Raw genomic sequence first — 26,154 nt, forward strand, 5'->3', positions numbered from 1 at the left:
AGTTTGCAGAAGAATTGATTATTTTCTCAGCTGATATCAGTGGAAATCTACTGAGTCTCTACTGTGTTCGTGAAAAACAGATCATGTTTGACAAATGTGGCTGGATATTTTTATACATTTCCTCTATTGCCTGATAAGTGGGAGTGAGGGAGGTGGAATTTATCTGAATATTTGTAAAGTGCATGACACTGAGCACATAGGTGGAATGATTTATGAAACTAGTAATGCTTCCTTTCTTGCGAGAGTAGAAGTCATCTAGATCAGTGCTTAGAAATAAAGGCTTTGGAGTCACTTACCTGGGTTTAAGTCCTGATTGCACCATTTGTTTGGGCTAATTTCTATGTCCTAATTTTCTCATGGTAATAGAGATATCTATTATTTATCTCTTGTTGTTCTTTTGAATATGTGCAATGGTATTTGTATAGAATTTTGCACAGTGCCTGGCACACAGTTGGTTCTTACTAAGTGGTAATGACTGTAATAGGAGGAAATTAGAAGGCTTCAAGAAAACCCAATAGTTAGTATAGTAATAACTCTCATGGACTTTCCTCAGTTGTATACTCATTTTATTCTAGCCTGGAGGTGTGATTGGATATTTTCTGCCAGTACAATTGACTAGCAGAGAATTAGTTGCTCAAAATATGTTCAACTTTCTAATGCATGATAAGATTTAGCCTGAGTATCCGGTTTGATATTCTATTTAGGTCCTGCACAGTTCAATATTAAATGGAGTTTCTACCCTAGCATGAAAGGAGGAAGAGAGAAAATTGGCTCCAAGAGGAATTCGGCTCCAAAATTCCCCGAATGTTAGAGTGAGACCATCTGGAATTCAAAATGTTACTGTAGGTAACTGACAGTTGAATATCGGAAGACATAGGAAATAGAAGGCTAAGGTGAACATTATTTCTATTCCTATACTCAGGTAAGAATGTTATCGGGGTCATGAGTTACAGATCCTGCATAATAATGCCAAACAGAGAACAAAAGAACAGTTATTAATATTATATCTGATTATTTAGCTTACCCACTTCCCATTACCAAGAAGAGAGGCAAGAGGCAGAGTGTATAGTGGTTAAGATAAGCCAAGAGGCTGGAATCAGGGAGTCTGGATTTGAATCTTTGTATTGCCTCTTTGTAGATCCTCAGCCTCAGTTTCCACAAATGAAACACTGTAGTAACAATGCTTACATTACTGGGTTCTTGTGAGTTAAAAGAAGATAAGGTATGTAAAATATGATGCTCAATATAGCTTAACTTTTCTTTTTAATTCAGAACAAAAGCTCAGTCTTATATATTCCCCCTCTTAAGGCTGACGGTGCATGAAGAATTGGATGTCAGGTGAGGTGATTCTGGGCCATAAACCACATTTTCAACTATACACTCACAGTGGTTATTATCTGGGGTCTGCATAGAAGAATAGAAAAGGTGACGAGGTGGTATTTCTTACTTTATTTTCTGAATTCAGGCTAAGTATCTAGCTGTGTGTAAGAGCTTTGAAATCTTCAAGGTATCATTGGTGTCAGTGCCAAGAATAAAACTGTGCCAAACCACCAATGACTGCCGTGGCTTAGCCAAGCATTGATCAGTCAAGGCTCAAGGCTTTGAGATATGTGCTAGGAGCTGTTCTGGGGAAAAAGAATCACTGGCTATAGAGTCAGCAAGCCAGCAATAATGTGCTCATCCTTTCATCAGGGGAGTCAGAAGTGCTTATAGGTATCAAGGGGCTTGCTTGCAGCAAATACTCACACTCAAGACATCTCCCTTTATGAGCCCTTTTGTGGTCCCCCACCATTTCTGTCCAACTGTAGAGTAAAATTTCTTATTTCAACAGAGAAAGTTTTCAATTACTGGCTGCTATCCTAATTATATAAAAAGTTAGATGCCCAGAACAACAGAGTGGAATCTTAACACACTGTCTAATTTATCTTTGTGGTTCCCTGGGCTTAGCACAAAGCTTAACATACTGATTCTTTTAAAAAAGTTTGTTGACCATCTCATTTATACTGTCACATCTATTCATGTACAGAGACATCCAACCTAATTTATCATGCCCGTTGTGTAGATAAGAATATTGATCTTCAAAGAGGGGAAGGAACTTGCTCAGAATCACATCCCTACTCAGTAGTTGAGCAACACTAGAGTTCTTTGATTGCAAGCAACAGCAATCCATTGCAGTAACTTAAGCAATAGGCAGATAAATCGACAGACAAGTAAGAAGATACTAGTCAACTTGTGGAATTGAAGGGAGAGCTGAAGGTTTAGGTTTTGGAAAAGACATGGATAAGCATCCTGAGGGGTCCTGATGGCAGGAACTCACAAGTAGTCTCTCCATGATTCTGCCATCAGGTCTTCCATCCTCAACCACCTCATGTATGTGACTCCCAAGATTCAACATTCTGGAGGGAGATTCTGATTGCCATCAAGTCAAATCTTCAGTCCTCCACCTAAGCTGTGGTCAGGGACTCTGGACTCCGTGATTGACATCCCTCTGGAACACATAGGGTCGGAGTCAGGGTCAAATTCTCAAAGGATGCTGAGAAACCAGAAAGACAAACAAAAACATGTATGAAAAAAGTATACACTGCCTGTTTAAAACAGGACAAACTCTTTCCCAAGGGCAAAAATTTAACTTTAAAACATATGCAATTTAACTTTCTAAAAAGCTTAGAAATAGGCACCCGCTTGATATAAATGATTCCTTTAATGAATGTAGCTTCAGACTGATCAAGGCCCTTGGGGCTACCTCCAGCTTTTCTTCCTGATGCATGGCCCTGTTTCTGTGTTGGAAGTAAGGAAACTTGCTGTTCCAGAGCTTAACCTATATCTAGAGAATGATTCAGACATAATGAAGAAAGCACCTGGTGTATAATATCTTAGCCCTTGCTGTGCATTTCAATGCCTTAAAAAATCCTATTTGCAGGATTGTTAAAAATTGTATTACTCATATCTTGGACAAAACCAGGGTTATTCTGAAGTAAAACTTTGACCCAGGGAGAAAGCACATTAGCCCGAGGATGAAGCGGACTGGGTTTGGGTCTGTCATTTGCTAGTTTGGACAAGGCTGCTTTACCTTCCTTGACTTTAATTTGTTAATATATATTATTAATGAAGATGTTGAACTACACACTTTTTATTGAAATAGTATGACAAGTGAATGTGAAGATAAACAAATGCCTTAAAACTTAATAAAACTAAATTTCACTTTACGGATGGGCCTGACTTTCATCCTTTTAAACACAATTTTGAGACATATGCAAACAGACAAGATAGACACCAATCAAACTTCAAAAAAATTATTTAAATTGCGTATCTATCCTGGCTCCCAGACAATGCAAATCATCATTGATATATTATGGCCAGTACCTCTGCCCTCTATTGAACTGGGTGTTCTGAACGCCTGAGCACTCTCAAAAGCCCCCTCTCCTCACTACTACTTCCCCAAGTTATGAGTAACTTGGATAAACTGGTGGGCACAGAGGGTTAACGGCCCACCCACCCTCTTTTTAATGACTTTCTCAGAAACAGAAATGTGAGTCAATGATGGTATTCAATCGTAACTCTTGGATCTCATTTGAGGCACTTGGGCAAGTTCCTCTCTGAATATAAACATTAAACAGCAAATAAGCATAAACAAAGAGAACATTATTAGAGAGATTCTGCAAATATCTTATACATTCTTCCTTTTTATATGCATAATTAAACTTCTTTGGTGGTGCCTATAGAGTTTAATACTCATATTTTATTTCCACCACTGCAAGGAGATAGGAAGTAACATTGGATATCAGCAGGTCTTCTTGAATAACCCAGACACTCTTCTGAATTCTAAGGATAGAGCCTTAAGCCTTGTTCTCAAGGAACCCATAGGTGGTGGGGTGTGGAGAGGGAGTACTCTCCATTATCCCTTCAATGCATAATAAATAGTTGTAATCAATACCTACCTGTACGTTTGGCTAAAAACCAGCTTCTGCAAAGCCCAGTCAGGAGCTCAAGTGTTCTGTTCCCCCAGCTGTGAATCAGAGGAGGGAGGGCATGAAGGAGACATAGAAGACAGATTCATGAAGAATACTTGTTACTTTTATATGTGATCTGCAACTTTAAGAATTTCTTTTTCCTGATACTACCAAAATGAATTCATCAAAAGATAGCCTAATGATGACACTTTTCTGCCACTTTGCTGTTATTAGACTCCAGGGAGTAAATGTCTCTCATTATTATAAAGAGAGAATTATGGGCTTTTTCTCCATGAGCTATAAGACAATCTTATCTTCATTTTCATTCTTCCAGGTGGTTATGCTGAACATGTAAATATTCTCCCTGCTGTGCAGATTAGTGCAGCTGGCCAAAGATGCTTTATTTTAAATATGTGGATGCAGGAAGAGAAAAGTATCAGAAACACTGCATGGGGTAAGACTGTCCTGGCTGCCAGGGTCTTGGTTCAGATGGTGGTAGCAATGGGACTTTTGCTGGGACCACGTTGAATCTGTACTTTGTCTTAGTCAAGGTTTGTTTTTTGTTACAATTATCATGTGCCTCCTCAAATGAGCTGAAATATGAAGGGGCTATAGTGTAAGGATACAGGAGCATTTTATGGGGTATTAATTATAATCTGACCTCTGAAGAGTCTGGGTTGAAAAATTGAGTATCTATTCTCTGTCTCTCCTTCTCTCTCTCTCTCCTCTCTCTCTCTCTCTCTCTCTCTCTCTCTCTCTCTCTCTCTCTCTTTCTCTGAGGCCATATGGTCTCTCATTTTCATTTATTTTTGCACCTCCGCTTCATTCTTCTCTTTTTTCGACACTCCTGCTGAATCTCCATCTCTGCCCATATGGCAGAAGACAGCTGCCCCTGGCTTCCTTATTCACATGCCCTTGACATTCACTTGTCAAGCGAGGAGTGAAGACTAAAACTCTCATATCTTTTTCTTTAAGCTCCTAGGAAAGAGTCTCTGATCAGCCCACTTGGGCCCATTTTATCTACCTATGGTTTAATCAGGAATTTCATGGAAATCCTAAAGGCCAAATACGGACCCCTAAGAAAAAAAGAACTCCTTAGTTAGCACTGTGGTGAGCCCTTCATGGGCATTGTCTTTGTCTAAAGTTTACAGAAATCCTATGAGGTTGCTATTACAATCTAATTTTATATGTAACAAAGCAGAGTCTCAAAACGATTAAGTAATTTGCTCAGGATCATACACTGATTTTTAGTTTATTTAGAGACAGGGTCTCACTCTGTTGCTCAGGCTGGAGTGCAGTAGTACAATCATAGCTTGCTGCAATCTCAAATTCCTATGCTCAAATGATCCTCTAGCCTCAACCTCCTGAGTAGCTAGGGCTATAGGCGTTTGTCACCACCACAAGATAAATTTTTGTTTCAATATTTAATCTTTTTGTAGAGATGGGTTCTTGCTCTGTTGCCTAGGCTGGTCTTGAACTCTTGGCCTCAAGTGATCCTCCTGCCTAAGCCTCCCAAAGCACTGGGATTACTGCTGTGAGCCACCGCTCTCTGCTCCCTCACCTTCCCCCGCAAGCTTTTTACCACTACCATCTCTTGCTCCTAAACAAAGTTTCTCAAATTTTAGTCAGCATCAGAATCACTTGCAGGGCTCATTGAAACCAATATATCTGGGCCCTATATTCAGAAATATTGATTCTGCAGGCCCAGGGATGAGGCTGGAGAATGTGCATTTCTAACAAGCTCTTTTGTGAAGCTGATGCTGTCAGTTCAAGGTCCAAAGCTACTTGGTCCTTGCTACTTCGAGTAGTACTGCTCTAAATGATCAAGAAGTTAATGTTCTCATGAATTAAGAAATCCCTTTGAATTGTAGCTGAATCCCATAAATAATCAGAATTAAAGAAGTTCCTGTGAGCTCATTTATTTGCTTTGTCTATTCCTGATATTTTGCTCATTCTGTTTTTAACTCATCTTCCTAAGAAAGAAAACCCTTTCTGACTTGGGACACTTGCATTTAGAGGGAATCTCAGTAGTCCTGGATACATACATAATTTTGGAGGCTATTATAGAAGCCACTTACATAATTTTCCCCTTAACCCTCCAGTGAGATTTTTAAAAATCACTGCAGTGCTCATCAGAGAAGTAATTCTGAATAACATTGCCTCACTAGGAGATGGCAGAGATCGGTTTCCTGAACTAGGGTATATATGAACTTCACTCTTCTAATCCCATATAGTTTCAAACAGTTTTGCAGTCAGCAAGGAAAACGAAGAAACTACTACTACGCATAGTGATGAATCTCACATGCCAGGTGTTGCATGAGAAAAACGAAGCATACGTCATGCCTGCATTTATATAAAGTTTTAAACAATCAAGATCTATGGGGATGGATGTTAAGACCAGACTGTGGTTGCTGTTGGAGCAGGATAGAGACTGTGGGGCACGGGGTAGGGGTTGGGGAGGTGCATTCCCAGGAGTTGGTGATGTTCTGTTTCTGATCTGGAGGCTGGTTACATGGGCATGTTCAGTTTGTGGAAATTCATGAGCTTGTATACTTATGAGCTGAGCACTTTTCTGTGTCTATTGTTATAGCCAGTATAAAAGATTCAGAGGTGTTTAAAAAACGAGTCATTTGTAGAAAAGCAGTGTATGAACTGTATTGACAAACCTATTGCCAATGTGCTATACTTTGACATCCAGAAAGAATAAGCCTGAAAGGAAACATTCCAAACCATGACTGCCTCTGGGTGGTGGAAATGTGACTGGATTGACTTTTTAGGCTTTTCTGTACTGTCTACATTTTCTGCAATGTGCGTACATTACATTTATTAATATATCTTAACATATTTAGTTTTTATTTAAAACATTGATTTTGTTAAAGTAGGAGTAAATAAGAGGACCCAATCCCACCAAATTCAGAAACAGATACATTCTGCAAATGTCTATTTAATACAAATGTCAGAATAAAAAAGTGGCCCTGGTAATTGTGGGGCCTTGACAATTACTTTATCCCATGTAAATGGTATTTCCCAAGGGCCTCTTTCAGGTTCTATTGGTATTTATAAAGCAGGATTCATGAGGAAAAGTTACTTAGGAAGCAAGGAAATGATCATTTTGTGAGGTTTGCAAAACAGGATACAAACATTCAAGGGACAAGTGATAATGATAAATTAGATTTTTGACCAAAGCTCAGAGATGCTAAAAACTCCAGAAGATTCATCAAGTGTTCTCCAATACTTTTAGTATTTGTGACAGTGACAAAACTGAATAAAAATATAGATGTGTTTGTGGCCGGAATTTATAATGCATTCTTTCATTATTTCCCCTTGAAACTCTAGTAGGATAAAGCTTTTCAGAGAGGTTATACATTTTATGTTAAGCATCTCAATGTTTTTGATGAAAGAAACAATTAAATTTTCTTGAGTATTAAAGAGGAAAAAAGAATGATGATGTGATCTTCAATTCTGGTCTGTAACTATTTCCTGAAATTTCACTATCCCTGACTATATCAAACACCTAAGGAAAGGAGAGGAGCCATGGATAACAGAGCCCGGTGCTAATCTGGTTGGCTGAGTGTAGACTGCACTTGCTATATTTTGGAATCAGTTTCCTCAGGTTTGAATCCTGGCTCTCCCAATCACTGTGTATGGAACTTAGGGAAAATCATTTAGCCTATCTGAATCTCAGCTTCCTCAGCTATAAAATGTGAGTAACTTTTATTCCTTCCTCATAGGGTCATTATAAGGATTATACAAAATTACATGTGTACCATTTATCATTTTTTTGCTTTTCGTCTCCAAATTTACCCTTCGATACCTGCTCTGTAATAATGGTGGACTTCCTTGAAGCATTTATCCTTTACTATAAGCACAATGTTAAGCTTTCTTAGTAGCAGGCACTGGAGGCACATCAGAGGAGAAAAGGGGCTCTCTTGTGTGTTCCAAGAGCTGCACTGACAGTCATTGGTGTGGAAGGGAAGACATGTGGTGGGGTTCTGCCCTTATCATGAAGCCAGAGCATGAGTCCCTCCATGACTCAGCAACCCCGGTTAGTCTTACCTGTCCATGGTCTTTTCAACAGAGCACTACACATTCAAGCTTTCTGCCCACACCTCTCCAACACCCTCTGCAATCCTGCACGTCCAGTTACCAGCCATACCACACCTATGCCCCAAGGTTTACTTCCTGCTTGTCCAGCAACTGTGGACCAGCTCTGACCTAGCAAAACAGCAAATTTCTCTACCACCTAGTGAGTTGCAAACCTTCTCCAATTAGGTCTGAATCCCAGCCTTGGGAAGGTGGCCCCCTTCCAAGTATGTCCTCTTTTGGGTACTCTCCCTCAGCTCTGCTACCTTCTGGAGTTCTCTTACAATTATTTGCTTTTACTTGGATTCTGCAAACTTTTCCTGTAAACAATACAGTGAGTTAAACAGGGGAAGCTCAGAGTCAACAAAAATACAGCCTAGGGACAAATTCAGCCAGTGACTTGTTTTTGTGCAGCCTATGTTTTAAGAATGTGTTTTTACATTTTTAAAGGCTTGCTTAAAGAATGAGGAGGAGGAGGAGGAAGAGAAGAAGGAGAAAGAGGAGGAGGGGGCCACAAATGAGAAGAAAAGAAGGAGGAAGACTAGAAGGAAAAACAGACCTTACCTGGCTTGCAATGCCTAAAATCATACCATGTGGTCCTTCATAGAAAAAACATCTGAGACCTACTGAAGTATACCCTAGCAGTCTGTATTTTAACAAACCCCCCTGGTGATTCCGATGAGAGCTAAAGTTGAGAACCACTGGATTCAGAGAGTAGCTGAACCACTGACCACAGTGTTGGTCCTTAACCTATTGTACAAATTGACCAAAAGTAATTGAGGATTTGTGTGGGAGCTGGCAGAAAATAATTCTCTTCTCTTGAGTAGCGTGGTGTGAAGATGGAAGTTCTGCAGCTGTTTTGATACCACAGGGGGTGTCTGGAGCTGGCAGGTGACAGGCAAGATCCTGAGGACTAAGCCAACGCCACAGTGAGCAAGACAAAAAGGCAGGCAGAACTCGTGGCCTGGTGGCTTCCCTGGAGCTGCTAGATCAAGCTCACCTGACTCAGGACTTGTCAGATACACATGTCCCAACAAATTCACTCTAGAGAGGTGTTTTTCAACTTCAGCACTGTTGATATTTGGGGTCAGATAATTTTTTATTGTAGAGGGTTGTCCTCTGTCTTGTAGGCTTCAACCACATCCTGGGCCTCTACTTTCTAGATATCAATCAGCCCAGCTCCTTAGTTGTGGCAACCAAAAGTGCCTTCGATATTGCCAAATGTCCCCTGGGAGCAAAAATCACTCATAGTTAGCAAACACTGCTCTAGAGTTTAAACTGGTCTTGCTTTGAAGAATATTATAACATAAATGTCATCTCAAAACCCACATTCCATATTATCCCCAGAATTTCTGGGCATTGTTTCTAGTGGGCTTGTGCTCAAGGTTCCTATTCGCAGTGGATGTTTAACTTTGATGTGTGTCTTTCTCTCTGTTCTGTGTAATGCACATGACACTCTGTTCTCATTTTCTGATTTCCATGAAACCACTTTTGTGGGCACAATGGGCATGGAGAGCAACCCTACAAGGGTAGTCAATAAAGGATAGACATTTGATCTTAGCCAAAAGGCTGAGAATTGATTAATGAAGGATAGAAACAAGGTATGTGTGCTTACATGTATTCTATCACTGTTGGGTATGAATCTTGGAAGGGAGAGTAAAATGTAGACTGGTCAGATTGGATAATTACCAGGTTTACTTGGTGATGCCCTCGTTTTGCTACTTAATAAGATTCATCTTTTCTTTTCTCTTCTCTTCCCTTCCCTTCTTCCCTTCCCTTCCCTTCCTTCCTTCTTTTCTTTTTTCTTTCTTCCTTCTTTCTTTTTCTTTCTTTCTTTCTTTTTCTTTCTTTCTTTCTTTCTCTTTCTCTCTTTCTCTCTTTCTCTCTTTCTCTCTTTCTCTCTTTCTCTCTTTCTTTCTTTCTTTCTTTCTTTCTTTCTTTCTTTCTTTCTTTCTTTCTTTCTTTCTTTCTTTCTTTCTTTCTCTCTCTCTCTTTCTTTCTTTCTTTCTTTCCCTGTTTATTTCTTCTCTCTCTCTCTGTTTCTGTTCCCCCCCCCGCCCCCAGAGACAGGGTCTTGCTCTGCTACCCAGACTGGAGTGCAGCGGCATGAACACAGCTCACTACAGCTTCAAACTCTTGGGCCCAAGCAATCCTCCCACCTCAGCCCTAGAAGTAGCTGGGATTACAGGCACTTTGCCACCATGCCTGGCTAATTTTTTTTTTTTTTTTTTTTTTTTTTTTTTTGGTAGAGACAAGGTTTTGCCATGTTTCCCAGTCTGGTCTCCACCTTGACCTTCTAAAGTGCTAGGATTACAGGTGTAAGCCCCCGTACCCGGACCATTTCATTTTCTTATATCCATAGACTTGTAAGCTCCTCTAAGTTTGTCGAGTAGTTTTTCCATATTTCTGGTTAAGTCTGTGTTCCACATTCTTAATACTAAGTGCATTGGTATTTGCTTAAGCTAACATGTGTAGAGCTTGACTTTAAAAATGTACTCCAATGGACAACATAGAAACATGTATATATGAAGCATATATTTAGTAAAGGTACAGAGTAATAGTCACCAGAGGTGGGAAGTGATGCTGTAGGTTTATAAGCAGATAAATTAAATATTTGTCTCTCAGGGCTTAAAAAATCTTATAATGCGTGGTAATTTAGGCCTCAGGCATAAGTCTTTAGCTCAATTTCTTGGCCCTCACCGCTGTTCTCCAGCAAATTAAAAACAAACAAAAGAACCTCTCCTATTGTATTATGAAGGCAGTTCATCTCTCTCGATCACCTTTAAACTCAGTTTGAGGTCTCTTTGCACATTCAGATATTCATCACTGTGCTCAGCCAACAGAGAACCTTCTTCTCCAGGTCTTACCCTTTGTCTCATCTCTACCAGGGAGCAAAGTAATATAATTCCACAAAATGCACCACCCTGTAACCCCTTCAAGGAAGGACATACTGCTCAGCTGTGTGAGAACAAGGTCAGCAGACAGCCTCTAGGTATCAGCTCCTTCAAGGTTGCCATCAGCTGCAGAGCCTGCCTGCCCGAAGTCATGCCTTTCCTGAAACAGCCTGTATCCATTGGATTGTATTGAGCAAAGTGGAGACATAAAAGGACAACTAGTTTGGTTTAATAAAACATTTTGAAAGCCTAAACTTGCTCCAAAGATTTCCCGGCAGGTTGGCCAAGGCTGTGTAGGGTCTGCACCTCAAATCTTACTCAGCATCTGCGTCTGGGGCACATAATCTGTAACAGAGACTTATATTCCCATAACATAAAAGAATCCATGCTTATTCATTACATTTTTGAGTGCCTACTCTATGCCAGACACTGTACTAGGTAGTGGGGTTACAATAGTAAAGTGATACACCTGTGGTTTTGGCCCTGTGGAGCTTACAGTCTTTTGGAGGAAACTGACAAATCACACCCAAACAAATGAAGATGGATGGGTGAATGAACTGGAAGCTCTCTAGTTTATGGGTGGACCAGTTGGTATTTTGACCAGTTGGTATTTTTTATACCTTCAGTAAATTGACCCAAGCAATTTTACTCTGGATCTTTTGACAGAATTTGCTTATAGAATATTGGACAGCCAGTTGTCATTGGGATTTCTTTCAGTTCAATGAATTTTCTCTTTTGCCTCCTCATTCTTTATTAAGAAAATCGTTCAGACTGTAGCTTCCTGGTTTTAGACATCCCCACTGGCAATTGGGACATCTATTTTGGAGAGGTAATTGAAAAGACTGAAGAATGCACTGAGGACCTTCTGGCTGATAGATGCTGAAAAAGAAGCTAAGATAGTTTGGTCAAGATTTCTTCAATACCTGAGTTTCTAATCACAACAACAAAAAAAATGGCATTTACTTCCTATTGACCCAAACAGTGACAATGTTTTAGTCAAGGTGATTTAGAGGAGGTTAGAAAGAGAGGTGGATGTTTGGGCCATATCGAAGGCAGAAAATGGGTTATTCTGCCATTAACTTTTACTCGGTAATTTTTTATCTCCCCAAACACTTTGAGTTGAGCTTTTTGTCCCCTGGGAATTGGACAGGCTGTAGAAATAACATACATGGATTTGTGGTACATTTTCTCATTGACCATTATCTTTCTAAGCTCCCTAATGGCGAATTAGCTAGGTCTAAGAAGTTATTATGGCATCCAAGCCATCGTGTATGTTTTGGAATTATGATGTAATCTAGAAATATTAACTCCCTCATGTGGGTGCCTAGTGTCTTGGCAAAGTCCCCCTTAGCTAGCTAGACAGTGTTTGAAATAAATCCATAAATAATAATAATAGTTAACAATTACTGAGTGCTCACTATGTGCTAAGCAGTGTGCCAAATGTTTGATATACATTTTCCCACTTAAGCCATGCAAGTATTCTATAAGGTAGACGTTATCATCATTTCCCTTTTACCAACATAGAAAATTAGGTTTGGGTGGATTAAATAATTTACCTTAGAGACATGTAGTTCTGTAACACCATTACCTTCATCATAAATTAAGATTCCATTCATCTGGAAGCCACTAAAATTTTATAATATAATTGTTGCATCTTCAGCAACTCACAACATCTTGTTTATACATTACTTGTGACACTGTTCTAATCAGCCTCTGTGCCTGGAATTAAAAATGGTCCAGTCCATTTTAATTCAATCCACTAGAAGATTCACATGGCCCATGAAATGTTTTAGTTTCTGGGAAGGGGAAAGAAGACAAAAATAAAAAGAAGCACTTTTTTCCCTCAATGAAGTCACAGTCTATTAGGCGATGCTAGCCCTTATTTTCTTTGCATGTATGACTCTATTCTTCATTTTCTCACTACAGTTTATGGAAGTTGGACCAGGAAAGTAATGGAAAGCAAGTCTTACCCAAAGAATTATTGACATAACTATTTAGAACGCAGTTTCTTTGCTATTTGGCAAAATATCAAGCAAAAAGTTTTCCTGACCAACATAGAGATAGAACCTATGGCCTCTATCTCATTAGTACTGTTAGTATTAAGTAGGCAAAGCCAGCCTGGTACCTAATTAAAGTATAATGATCCCCATTTATCTAAGGTATGGCTCCAGTCACCAGCTGATAAACTCTGTCTTTTGGGGGATACTCTTGTCTTCATATCCACAGAAATATGTCCCTAGAAGTCATGTTTGAATTGCATAGCGCTATGGGCCATGGCTGGTTAGTCAGTAGGTTAAGACTATCCAAGCAAAGCCAACCAGATTGTTTTCCCTGGGATTCTCAGATGTTCTACCTCTGTTCTTGCAAGTGGTTAAACCAGTAATACCTAAACTTGAGGGCAATGGGATAGCCGTTAATGTGTATGTGTCAAGGAGCAAAGAAAGCCTGTCTGTATCTAGTAAGACAAATACTGATGTGCAAAGGGAAACAGCCATAAGAAATGAAGAGAAAGTCATGAAAATGTTTGGATTTCTGGTTCTAGTCTGGTTTCATAAATTCTGGTTACAAGCCATTCCCCAAGTCATTCCTTTATTCTTATAATAAATTCCCATTCTTGCCATAAGCTATCCTGAGTTGGTTTTTGTTACTTGTCATCACTGACACTTAAGTGATACATAAACTGAACAATCTTTACCACAGTTGTCATGTCCAGTTGTATACTGCATAACACTGGGGAGTGCCAGTCACATCACTGATTGCATTATATAACCATATGCATTGTTCTGACTTTTATGGTCATTGAGTTTTTGAGCAATATATTTCCTGAGTGCTTAACTCAATTCATCAAATATTGATTGAGTACCTATTCTATTTAATCAATTCTATTCCAGAGATTGTACTAGTTATAGGATGCAAAGATTAAAAATAAAAACAGGCCCTACTCTCCACATGGTCACAGTCTAGGAAAGCAGACCAATGAAAAGCAATCACAACATAATGTGATATAGATGTCAAAGAAGCATTTCAGAGGGGAACAAAAATACAATAACTTTCTCAGGAAGTACCAGGGGAGGCTTCACAGGGAAGCAATACCTAAGCAAATTCCAGGTAGCAGGAACAGCATGTATAAATGTATGAGTAAGTGTGGGAGGCTGAGGCAGGTGGAGCACCTGAGGTCAGGAGTTCAAGACCAGTCTGGCCAACATAGTGAATGAAACCCCATCTCTACTAAATATACAAAGAAATTAGCCAGGTGTGGTGGTGCATGCCTGTAGTCCCAGCTACTTGGGAGGCTGAGGCAGGATAATCACTTGAACCTGGGAGGCAGAGGTTGCAATGAGCCGAGATCATGCCATTGCACTCCAACCTGGGTGACAGAGTGAGACTCCATCTCAAAAAAAAAAAAAAAATTAGTATAAGTGGAATAGCATAGTATGTTTGCAGAATTGTGGATGGTTTTCAGTTGAAGAAGGTGGAAAGAGAGTAATAAATAAAAGAGCAGGGGCCAAATCACAAGAAGCTTTGCATACCAGGCTAAAGAACTTGTACATTATGCAGTAAACTAAAGCTTTTCACATTCTGATAACTGAGTAATAAAAACAAAATCCTAAGCTCCACGTCTGACTGAGCAAGCCCCCTTTTGGTCAAGGGGACCTCAGAGAAACCTTAAACATTGAGTTCCCAGTAATGATTGGATAGGAGGTAGGATACACCTTAATATGTTCCTTGTATTAGTCTGTTTCCACACTGCTGATAAAGACATACCCAAAACTGGGAAGAAAAATAAGTTTCATGGACTTACAGTTCCACATGGCTGGGGAGACCTCACAATGGTGCAAGGCAAGGAGGAGCAAGTCATGTGTTACAAGGAAGGTGGCAGGCAAAGCGAGAAGAGAACTTGTGCAGGGAAACTCCCATTTTTAAAACCATCAGATCACTTGAGGCTTATTCACTACCGTGAGAACAGCATGGAAAAGATCTGCCCCCATGATTCAATCCCTCCCACAATACATGGGAATTATGGGAACTACAAGATAAAATTTGGGTGGGGATACAGAATGAAACCATATCACTCCTCCTTATGAACCTTTAACTAGAATTCTTTCTTAAGGAGTACACAGAAACCAGCTCTAGAAAACAAGAAACAGATGCTTTATTCCTTTGTCACCTTTAGTCAATCATCTGAGGCTGTGACCAGATTCTCCCTCCCTCTTTATAGTTTCCAGGTGACAGCTTACCAGCTTCACAATGCATCCCTTCCTAAAGACTGACCTCCATCTCTGGGCCAGTTTTGGCCAACTCTTGAAGGATGTGCAGTGACGGTTTTCATGTCCTCTGCTTCACCTTTTGATGTCAGAGGGTCAAGAACTCCACCTTTGGATCATGTTAATGTCCTTTTGGAACACACTACCCAGGAAGAGGCATGAAGCTCAATTGCACATGTGCATGCTTCTCCTTTCATAAATATTCATGACTCGTATAGCTTATTAAATATGTATACCTGGCCAGCCTATTCGGCATAAATTGCTATATTATTTTTCCCTTCCTAGAAATGCTTGCTCTTGACTTTTGCTGAAGAGTTCAAGAGTACACGTCCCAGCCTGTGGGATGACCAGCCTGCACGCTGCAACCTTTTAGGAGAAATAAAGCTCTCCTTTCCAAATTTATGAATCTGGTGATTCTTCAGTCGACATAATATATGAAGCATCTTGGGAACTTGCTAACACACTGATTCCGATTCAGTATATCCAGGATAGAACTTGCATTTTGCATTTCTAACAAGCTCTGTGATAGTGCCAAAGCTACTGGTCCATAGATCACCACACTTTGAGTAAGAAGCCTTTAAGCAATGCGGCATTGTAGGCTATTAAGCAGGGAATAATATGGTATTGCAGAATGATCCTCCAATGTAGTGGGATGGTCATATTAGGCATAGGATGTAAGGAAGCATTAAGGCAGAAGGCCACTTAGAAAGCCATTTCAAGATTCACATGAGAACTGAGGAAGGCATGAATTAGACTCACTATGTCAACTTGAGTGTGTAGTGCTAGGGAACAGTAAGAAGTATTCCTCCTTTCCTGCTTCTGTCTGGATTTGTGCTGCAGAATAATGGAGAACTTTAAAATTATCTTCTCTATTATCACAATATGTTTGCTGAGTGTTTACTTTTGTATCTACTGCATTATTAAAGCCCATTTAAAATTATTTTCATTTTGATCTGCAAAATCTACTCTTGATCAAATAATTTGCAATCAAGTGGTAGTTTCAAGTGGGCTGGATTCAGTGCTAAGACAGGTTTATGATGAAAGAAAGTCTTCACAGGGAAATGGAGCATTGTATTTTTAACTGGGGACAAATTGTAGCTCCAAACTGTGCTCAGAGACAAACTGTACTCTGTGTAGCACACCGGAGATGAGGAGGCACCTTGGTTTGCATAAGAATTGTCTGGAATAGTTATTAAAAATGCAGACACTTTACCTATCCTTCACATATCTCATCCTTACTGGGCTTACTTGGGGCTAAGACAACTGCATTTTTAACCAGCACCTCCAAGAGATTGTGATGCAGTTGAAAGATCCATGAGAATTGAGAAATACCAGTCTAGCTCATTTTGGCAAAAATGAATTGCCTTCTTATAATGTAAGTCATTGCCTGTTACTAATCAATAGCACCAAACACACAGACAAGGTAAGATGGTCCCTGCCTTCTAAGAGGTTATAGTCTCAATGATGTAAGTGACCAGGAAGTCTTATAGATCTCTACTAAAGATCCTTACTTCCACATCATACTTGTAAAGACTTCTGTATCTGGCAAGGTCCACATTGTGTAACCATTGTTAATAACCTAAAAGCAATCTCAAATAGTTTCAAACAGGTCATGAAACCTCTATTTTCCAGACCTGGATAGAAAACCTTGGAGACAGTACTTGATGGGCATCATGTAGCTGGTTGCTGGCAGAAACACTGAAGCAGAACTTGTAATATCTTCAAAACAAGTGAAGGCCAGGAATCAGAAATTCTTCCAAAGGTCAGCTGCCTCTGCAGCCATCCATGAAGAACTATGGTTCTGAATCCTGGCTAATATCAGAATCATCCAGGGAGCTTTTGAAAATCCTGATGCTCAAGTCACACTCCATACTCAGGTGGAAGCAATCATCAGTAAATCTCCCCATGTGCATCCAAGGGTGGGAATCCGTAGATGTAGAGCTTCTGCTACATGTGGATTTACTGTGATGCTAATGAAGCTTCAGTCTCAGGGATCTTCATATTGCATGGGTTATGTACAAGGACCAATATTTAAATCTGTAGCCAGAATTGTGATTTATTTTTCTCAAACCAGGCCCCTTGTGTCAGTTTGGGTTTTCTGAGAAGTAGACACCAAGATGAAATTAGGTATATAACATGTTATTGAAGGAAGGATAGAGAGAGACTGCAAGAGTAGGTGGGGAGAGCATTTAGATTGCGGTGCCAGTCTGGCTTCTGTGAAAGGAGAGAAAGAAGGAATGGGAGTCAGTGTTGGGTAGGAAGAGCCTCAGACTCCAGAGAAGTTTTTAGAAGGTCTTAGCTTGGCCAAAGGGGAGTCTATGAACAAGGGTAGTCACCATAGGAGTGCTGTATCAAGGATAAATGATAAGCAATATGTTATGGCTCACACCTGTAATCCCAGCATTTTGGGAGGCCAAGGTAGGAGGATTGCTTGAGCCCCGGAGTTCAAGATCAGCCTGGACAATATGGTAAAACCTTGTTTCTACAAAAAATTCTAAAAAATTAGCCAGGCATGATGGCATGCACCTGTGGTCCTAACTACTCTGGAGGCTGAGGTGGGAGGATAGCTTGAGGCCAGGGAGGTCGAGGCCACAGTGAGCTAAGATCATGCTACTGAACTCCAGTCTGGTTGACAAAGTGATACCCTTTCTCAAAAAAAAAAAAAAAAGGAAGGAAGGAAGGAAGGAAGGAAGGAAGAAAGAAAGAAAGAAAGAAAGAAAGAAAGAAAGAAAGAAAGAAAGAAAGAAAGAAAGAAAGAAAGAAAGAAAGAAAGAGAGAAAGAAAATCAAATGATAGAGATTTGAAACCTTTCCTATTCTCAGTCAGTGGCTGAAATAACCAGAGGAAGCATTACTACTCAGTGGATGTCACCGGGGAGGCAGGTGGGTAGGGTGCGAAGGTCCTGCGGCTGGAGGCTGTTAATCCACCCTGGATCCCATGCCAGTTTCTCTCAAGAAGAGATCTGAGTGGCACACCTGTCACCACACCCCTCATTCATGTATTAAGTTCATACCCCAAACCTGGATCCATCCCTTCCTCTGAATTCATGGCTGAGTTGGGGAGAGAGGGAATTAATCTGACAGCCACCAGGGTTAACTTTGAGAATCTTCAGTAACAATTCATGGGCTACATGCACAGCATTTTCTTTCCTTTTAAAATTCACTGGGAAAGCTTGGCTGTGATGCAGAAGTGTTTTCTCGCAAGTGAATAAACACTGAGTGAATAAACACCACCCAGGCTGTCATCAATCTGCCAGCCTGTTGTCTTTAGGGACCTACCATTTAGGAAAACAGGTGAAATTTGGGCTTATTCATTTTGTCAGTTGTACAACGATTTTCCTTAAGTGCTTTTCTATGTGCCAAGCATTATGCAATGCCCAGTTTTCAGGATACAAGACCTGGTTCTTGTTCTCATGGAGCTTGAATTTTAATAAGGTGTGATATACCAAAGGCCAGTGAATGTATAAATAAATACAATCGTTACAACTTGTTATAAATATTTAAGGACACGAAGTACTATGACAGAGAGTAATGGGATTGGGAACTATTTTAGCTAGGGTTGTCAGGGAAAGCCTCATTAAAGTGGGGGGTATTTAAATAGCTGAATTTTGGGGTTTGAGGTAGGATAGGCAGGAGAGAAAGGAGTATCCCAGGTGGAGGGAAGTCCTCAGTTTTTTCTAACTCTTTTCTAGGCATCTTCAGTTTTTTCTAAGTACCCAAGCACACAGAGTGAGAGGAACCCAAGCATAGAATAATTTTGGAGAGGTGGAAAGGTCATGGAGATCCTGTGGGCCATGGCAAGGAGCCTGAATTCTATTTTAAATGAAAGGAAAAGGCATGGCGGGATCATAAGCAATATGGTGACACTGGTGAGGGTGGAGGTGACATAAGCTAACCTATGCTTTAATGGTATCACTTTGGCTACTGTGTACGGAATAGATTGTGGGGGGGAAAGAAGAGGAGAAGTGGAGAGAGACTAGTTAGCAGGCTCAATCTTGAGATCTGGTGTTGGGTAGATGGCCCAGAGAGAAGGAGAGGACATGAAATATTTCTAATAACATTTTTCAGTAGAGGTCAGTGGCTTCAAGAGCAACAGTGAGGGTTGCCCTAGGGTTAAAATCTAACAAGCATCTTTTTCAGAGTGCATTTGAGAGCAGCTTTAATAAACAATACTCATGAGTTCATATTACAGATTTAAAATGCTTCACATTGTTTTATTTTTGTTAATTTTTAAAATTTCAATTATTTGAGTATCACTTAATATTTCAATATTTGTAACTGCTGGTTAAATTTTCTTAACTCTATGCCTCAAATACACCAAAAACACTGTGATTTATTGAGCTTCTACTATATGCCAGGTATTACATTATATGTTAGATAGGCATTCAGCTATTTAAATACCCGCCACCTTAATGAGGCTTTCCCTGACAACCCTACCTAAAATAGTTCCCAATCCCATTACTCTCTGTCATAGTACTTTGTGTCCTTCTTAAATATTTGTAACAAGTTGTAATGATTGTATTTACAAATACTACACCTTTACAGATACTAATAGAGTAACAGAGAGAGAGAGAGAGAGAGATCCTTTTTGGGTAAGAAAAATTAGGCTTAAACAGTTGAGATCCACATGCTCAAGATCCTTCCACTTTTATGATACAAATCTAGAATTCAAACCCTTGTTTACTTGGTTTCAAAGCTTGTTTGTTTTGAAACACTAAGATATGTTGCCCAAAGATCATTTTTCACCTTTGTTTCTTCTTGAACTACAGAAAAGAGAGCTTCTCATGTCAACATGTACAAAGTATAACCTTTAAAAGCATTCCTCTGCCCAAATCTGATTCTGGATGCATTGGGAAAAGCCATACTTCCAGTATAAACGCCTGCCTCCGTAAAATGGAATTCACCATCCACAGGCATTTGTTGCTGATCTTACCACAGGTGGCCTGCCTCCTGAAAATGAACCATAGACTCCTTTTTTATGACAAGAAAATGAATCTCAATATCCCTTGAGATATCTCTTAATATCCTATTGGTAAAATGTGACCTGCTTGGAGTTTACAATAAACTCATCCCAGAGATATATTTCATGGTTCATTTAAAACACACTCCATCTTATTCCCTAAGTAAAGTCATCTCTCTAAACACACCTTATATTTGTATAGTGCTTCACAGCTTACAAAGCACTTTTGTTACATATAATTTGATTCTGAGGGGCAAGTAAGGCAGGTGTTATCATCCTCTTTTTAATAAACAAGAAGCTGAGTCTCAGAGAGAGAAAATGACTCATTCAAGCAAGGTTTGAGACCTAAGAAAGGTAGGGCAGGGCATTAGGATGTTAACACTTTTACAAATACTAATAGTAAAGAAGATGAAAATGGCTCTAAGCCACTTATTTTTTTTTTTTTTTTTTTTTTTGAGAGTAAGTTAGCCTTACATATAGATTCACCACCATATCAGGATGAAGTTTGGCCCTCTTGGGAAATGGGCTGGCTGGTAACATGTCGACAGGTATTTGCAAGAATGGTACAAAAACATAAATGTGGGTCTCTTCTATATTTAGCTGCTTCTGGCAATATTACTGCATTGATTTCTTGTCTTTGTTTTCATTCACAGCTCCTTTCATTCACAGCTGGCCTCTATCAGGGGTTCTCTTCCTTCTATGCATTAATTTCTATTCCATTCAGAATCAATTTGAATCAAATATAACTATAGGAGGTGCCTTTTGGACAATACAGAGGCCATGCTTATGGAACACAAAAGGAACTGAGGTTGTGTGAATTACAAGAGAGTTCGATGTGTTATAAATTCATTATGCAGACAATGAATGGGATCTCATGAAAAGTAGAACTAAGCATGTTTGGTAAAGCCTGCAAAGTGAAATCAAAAGCAATGAGTAGAAATCATTTTACCCATGCCATCCACCTACCTATCTACCCATCCAGACACCCAACAAATTCTAAAAGTAGAAAATCAGGATTATCAGTAGTTTAATATGATTTGGGGGTTCATTGAAGGCTTTCCTTTGGAAATGACATTTAAACTGAGACCTGAAGGATGGCTTCTGTCGTTAGCCAGATTAAAAAAAGGAGATAAGCATTCCAAGCGGAGGGAACAGGAAAGGTGGAAACAAACTGGGCACATTCCAGGACCTGAAAGGAAACAGTAGGTAGCTTAAATAGCATGAGGAATACTTGCAGAAGAGTTTAGAATGAAGCAGGAGCCGGGCGCGGTGGCTCAAGCCTGTAATCCCAGCACTTTGGGAGGCCGAGGCGGGCGGATCACGAGGTCAGGAGATCGAGACCATCCTGGCTAACATGGTGAAACCCCATCTCTACTAAAAGTACAAAAAACTAGCCGGGCGAGGTGGTGGGCGCCTGTAGTCCCAGCTACTTGGGAGGCTGAGGCAGGAGAATGGCGTAAACCCAGGAGGCGGAGCTTGCAGTGAGCCGAGATCGCGCCACTGCACTCCAGCCTGGGTGACAGAGCAAGATTCCGTCTCAAAAAATTAAAAAATAAAAATAAAAAATAAAAAATAAAAAATAGAATGAAGCAGGAGCCAGACCATGGAGGTAGAACATGCTAGAGCAAATAAATTTTAGCTGAGTGTGAATAATACAATTCTATCATACAGATCTGCCCCAAAACTGATTTGGTTTCTGTTGACCAAGGTTGTGTAAGCAGAAGCTGGAAGACCCTTGAAAAGAGCATTCATTCAAGAAATGAAGCATGAAATAGGGTGGAAGGAGGGAAGAAAGAGAAGCACATGGCATGTCAGCTCTCTTCCAATGCTAAGGTCTATAATTCCATTATTCCAACAAATATCCAATGAAGTCATTTTAATTTCTTGGAAATTTTAAAGTTGCCTATCTTCCTACACTGAATTTTACATCCATTAAATCTTCAGGCTTTAAATGTTATAAACAATAAAAAATAAATACAATGGTGAGAGGACAGGGGATGTATGATGGGAGGTAGGGAGGGATAGATGGTGTGGTATGGTGGTTAAGGTTACAGACTTTAGGTGAATGCTCTTAACTTGGGGTCCAAACTCCAATTGCTAGACATATGACCAATGATATTGTAGTCTGGCAACTGAGAATAGGGGCTCTTGTTTCTTTACTGTTGTACCCCCCAGGCCAAGAACAGCACCTGGCACTATAACAAATATTTGGTGCATGAATGAATGAATGTTACTACTATGGGTATACCCAAATCTGCCTGTTGGTTGTTGTGAAATGACTATAGCTCCAACTCTATCCATACATTCCTAGCAATGCCTGAGAAAGGCAGAGAAAATAGAGAAATAATGAGTTTATAAACATCATCAGCCCATAAACTCTTCATTCCCAGGGAAAGTAAATCAAGCTGTTCTTTCTCCCTTTGTGTGTCCCTGAGGCTCAGCTCTGATCATTTCTCTTTTTCTTCAAGGCTGCCTGTGATACTCATCTGACCTGATTTCTCCTGCACAGTGTTGCAACTGATGAGTAGCACACTTGCCCTTGCCTGCATTTGGAGGGATGGCTGAGACTTTCCTTATAGAAAGCCCTATTTCCAGCATGAACATTAACCCAGTTTATTGGCTCAGCGTGTAGAGAGTTGCCTTGTCACTGGCAAAGTCAGATGCAGCCAGTACAAGAGCTCTGCACTAGCTGTGAACACTAAGGAAGAACAGCTGAGTGAGGAAGCAGAGTGCCAGGCAGCACATCCTTCTTCAGGTGCTTCCTGCCCTGGGCCAGATCCCAGGCACTGCAGCAATATCTCTGCATGATCTAGAGCTCCTGGAAATAGCCCATTAAGGGCAAAACTCACTGCCCAGAAAACATTAGAACATTAAAAGAGCAGGGTCTCATCTGATTGTCTTGGTTTCCTGAAGCTCATTCAGTCTGTGTCCACTGGTTTCAGTCTGAGTTCTCTGCACTTTGAGGACGTAGACAGTGAAGTTCTCTCATGGTTACAGGGGGAGAGATCATAGGAATGTTGTGGAAAGAGGCCTGAAGTCAGAGCCAGCTAGTGGTTATTATTTATTAATTGCCTGTGAGGTGCCAGGCGCACATATTAGACCATATGTGATTGCAGTAAGCCACCCGGATCCCCTTCAAGCTGTTGCTGCAGCTGCTGGAAGTCCTACTGGCAGACAGCCTTCTCTCATCAGCCCCTTGAGGACTTTCCTCAGTTGCAGAGAGCTGCCTTCCCCAAGACCACACCCTTCCCTGGGGACTCACAACCAACGGCTGATCCAGCAGAATCTATAAAGGCCATATCATTTCAGCACAATTTAGGACAGCTTTGTTGAGCCATTGGACCTACATGCAACTCAACTTCTCCTTCTACCCAGTTATTCTTTCTTCCCTTTCCTTCCATGGTGTCTGTTCCAAGCACTTGCCTTAATAAACATGTTACAGGTTAAACTCTGTCTCAATGTCTGCTTCAAGGAGAACCCAACCTGTGACAGTGATAACAGATAAAAACAAAGGACGTCACTTTTCCCTGCCTTACTTTCCACCTACCACTAAAAAGGGTCTTGGGCTTGCCCACTCAGTTTCTTCTCTTTCTTCACTCTTTGGAGATGGTCCCACTACTACCACAGACACAAAAAAGAAGAGTTGGGAAGAGAGAGGGGTGAAAACATTTGTGGTACTGCAGACCCAGTGCTAGGTGATTGAAGACTACCTGGAGGGTACAGGAAGTGACTGTTTTTCCATCATGTATTGTACTGCTATAGTGACTTAAAAAACAAGTAGGTAACTTGTTTTAAAATTACTTTTCAATTGCTGGACTGTGTTCTTGGACCATGACACTATTCTTAACCCAGTCTATATGGGCCATGGTTTCAACAGGATTAACAACCTTAGGATTCAACAATTATAACAACCTTCACATCATGTGTTATTATTCTCATTTTATAGGTAAAGAAACTGAGGCTCAGAGAGGCTGCATTTTAGGATCCACTTTGCTTCTGTGTGACCTTGAGATATTCATTTAAATTTTTGGACCTTGTGACCAAAAGATGCCAAACAAGCAAGGAAATGAATGAAATGTTGAAGTGCCTTCCAATTTTAAGATTACAAATCTTTTATAGAATTAAACATTTTTAAAGTATTTTTCCATATTAATTGTGACATCATGATATGACATTAATAAGGTAATTGCAAGATTAGTTTTATTACCTTAAGGTACACCTAGATTGCATAGTTGGATTATCTTTAGTCCCCTGTGAAATATGCAAGGATGTACTGTTTCCCCAATTTACATTTGGATAAACCAAGGCTCAGAGAAATCAAGTCATTAACGTGAAAATATTGCCACTTAATGTGAGATCCAGGACACAGACTCAGACTTACTCACATCTCTTCTAGTGCTTTTCCTATACTACTACACGGATTCCTTTTGGCCTGAGGTTCTTGTATTGTTATCTATCACTACATAATAAATTACCTTAAAACCGAGTTCCTTACAATAACCAACATTTACAATTTCACAACAGCTTCTAGGGGGTCAAGGAGAGGCTTACCTGGGTGGTTCTGACTCCAGGTGTCTCATGAGGTTATAAGCAGATGTTGTCTAGGGCTGCATCTGTGAAGGTTTGCCTAGAACTGAAGGATCCTCTTTCAAGATGGCACACTCTCTTGGTTGTTGTCTGAAGGCCTTTATTTCTCACTGTCCAGAGGAATCTCCATAGGACTGCTCAAGTGGGCTCTCAACATGGCAATTGATCTCTCAAAAAATGAGCAATTCAAGAGGAAGAGTGAGAAGAAAGCTGCAGTGCCCTTTATGACCTGGCTCAGAATCACACATCAGCACTTTCTCCATATTCTATTCATTAGTAACGATTTGCTTAGTCCAACACATATTCAAGAGGAGTAGAATAAAGCTCCAAATCTTGAAAGGAATAATATCAAATAATTTCTGAACTGTGTTAAAAAGACCACAGCTCTGCTCTTTGGGTGGCTTAAAATTTCCTTATTAAGGGTGGGAAGTGCTTTTTTCCCCCAGGAAATTCAAGCCAGAAGAGTGAACCAGGCTAGAAAAACTTTATTACATAAGAAGTTTATGCAGGTGTCACATTAGATAGCAGTCTACAGGTGTCTTTATCTCTCAGTTTCTTAAAAAATTCAGACAATACCATAAAAATAATGCAATAGTAGATGACATCTGCAGTTTTTGCCTTCCTGGAATCCATTCCTCTTTCTTCTAATTTTACCTTGGGGAACCTCCATTCACTCCTCTTAGTCCATACAGAACTGATTATTTTAATCCACTTCATTCAGTTCCTAAGATCGACATGTGAGCCAGGCCTGACCAATGAGCATATTCCATTACCCTGGACATAGTGGTTAATACTGGGATAGGCATAGAAACTACATAGGTTCAATTAAAGTTAAATTTTTGTTGGAACTATTGGGAGCAGTTTTCTTTCTGTAGGGTTTCTTATGTTCCTGCTATGGTATCAGGAGGGTTTGCCTGAGAATGAAGTCAGCACAGAGGAGAAATGGCACCAAGAAATGGGGAAAGGGAGAGAGACAGACAGACAGAAAAAGACAGAGTGAGAGTGACAGAGAAAGTGTGTGTGTGCCTTGGTGGTATCATTAATCACATCTAGAAAATCTAACATGACTCAGGCCTGCTCTATTGCTGGAGTTTTTAAGCCACAAGCCAATATAATTCCTAATTTGATTATTTGGCAATCAAAAAATTATAATATACTATTACAAGTAATAATATCTATCTCTTATTATTTATTACATATTAGGACATGTGCTAAGAACTTAATACCATCTTATTTATTTCTTAAAACAATAACATTTTGAGAGAGATACTATTATTCTTTTTTAAAGATGAGGTTCACTGAGAGTGAGAAACTTATCATCAATCATCCTTCTAAGGAATAGATAAGTTGGAATTAGAACCAAGTCTTGTGTGACTAGGAAGCCACTCTCATCACCGTGCTGCCTTGCCCATATTT

Source organism: Macaca nemestrina, chromosome 2 (genome assembly GCF_043159975.1).
Source record: "Macaca nemestrina isolate mMacNem1 chromosome 2, mMacNem.hap1, whole genome shotgun sequence".
Classification (NCBI taxonomy): domain Eukaryota; kingdom Metazoa; phylum Chordata; class Mammalia; order Primates; family Cercopithecidae; genus Macaca; species Macaca nemestrina.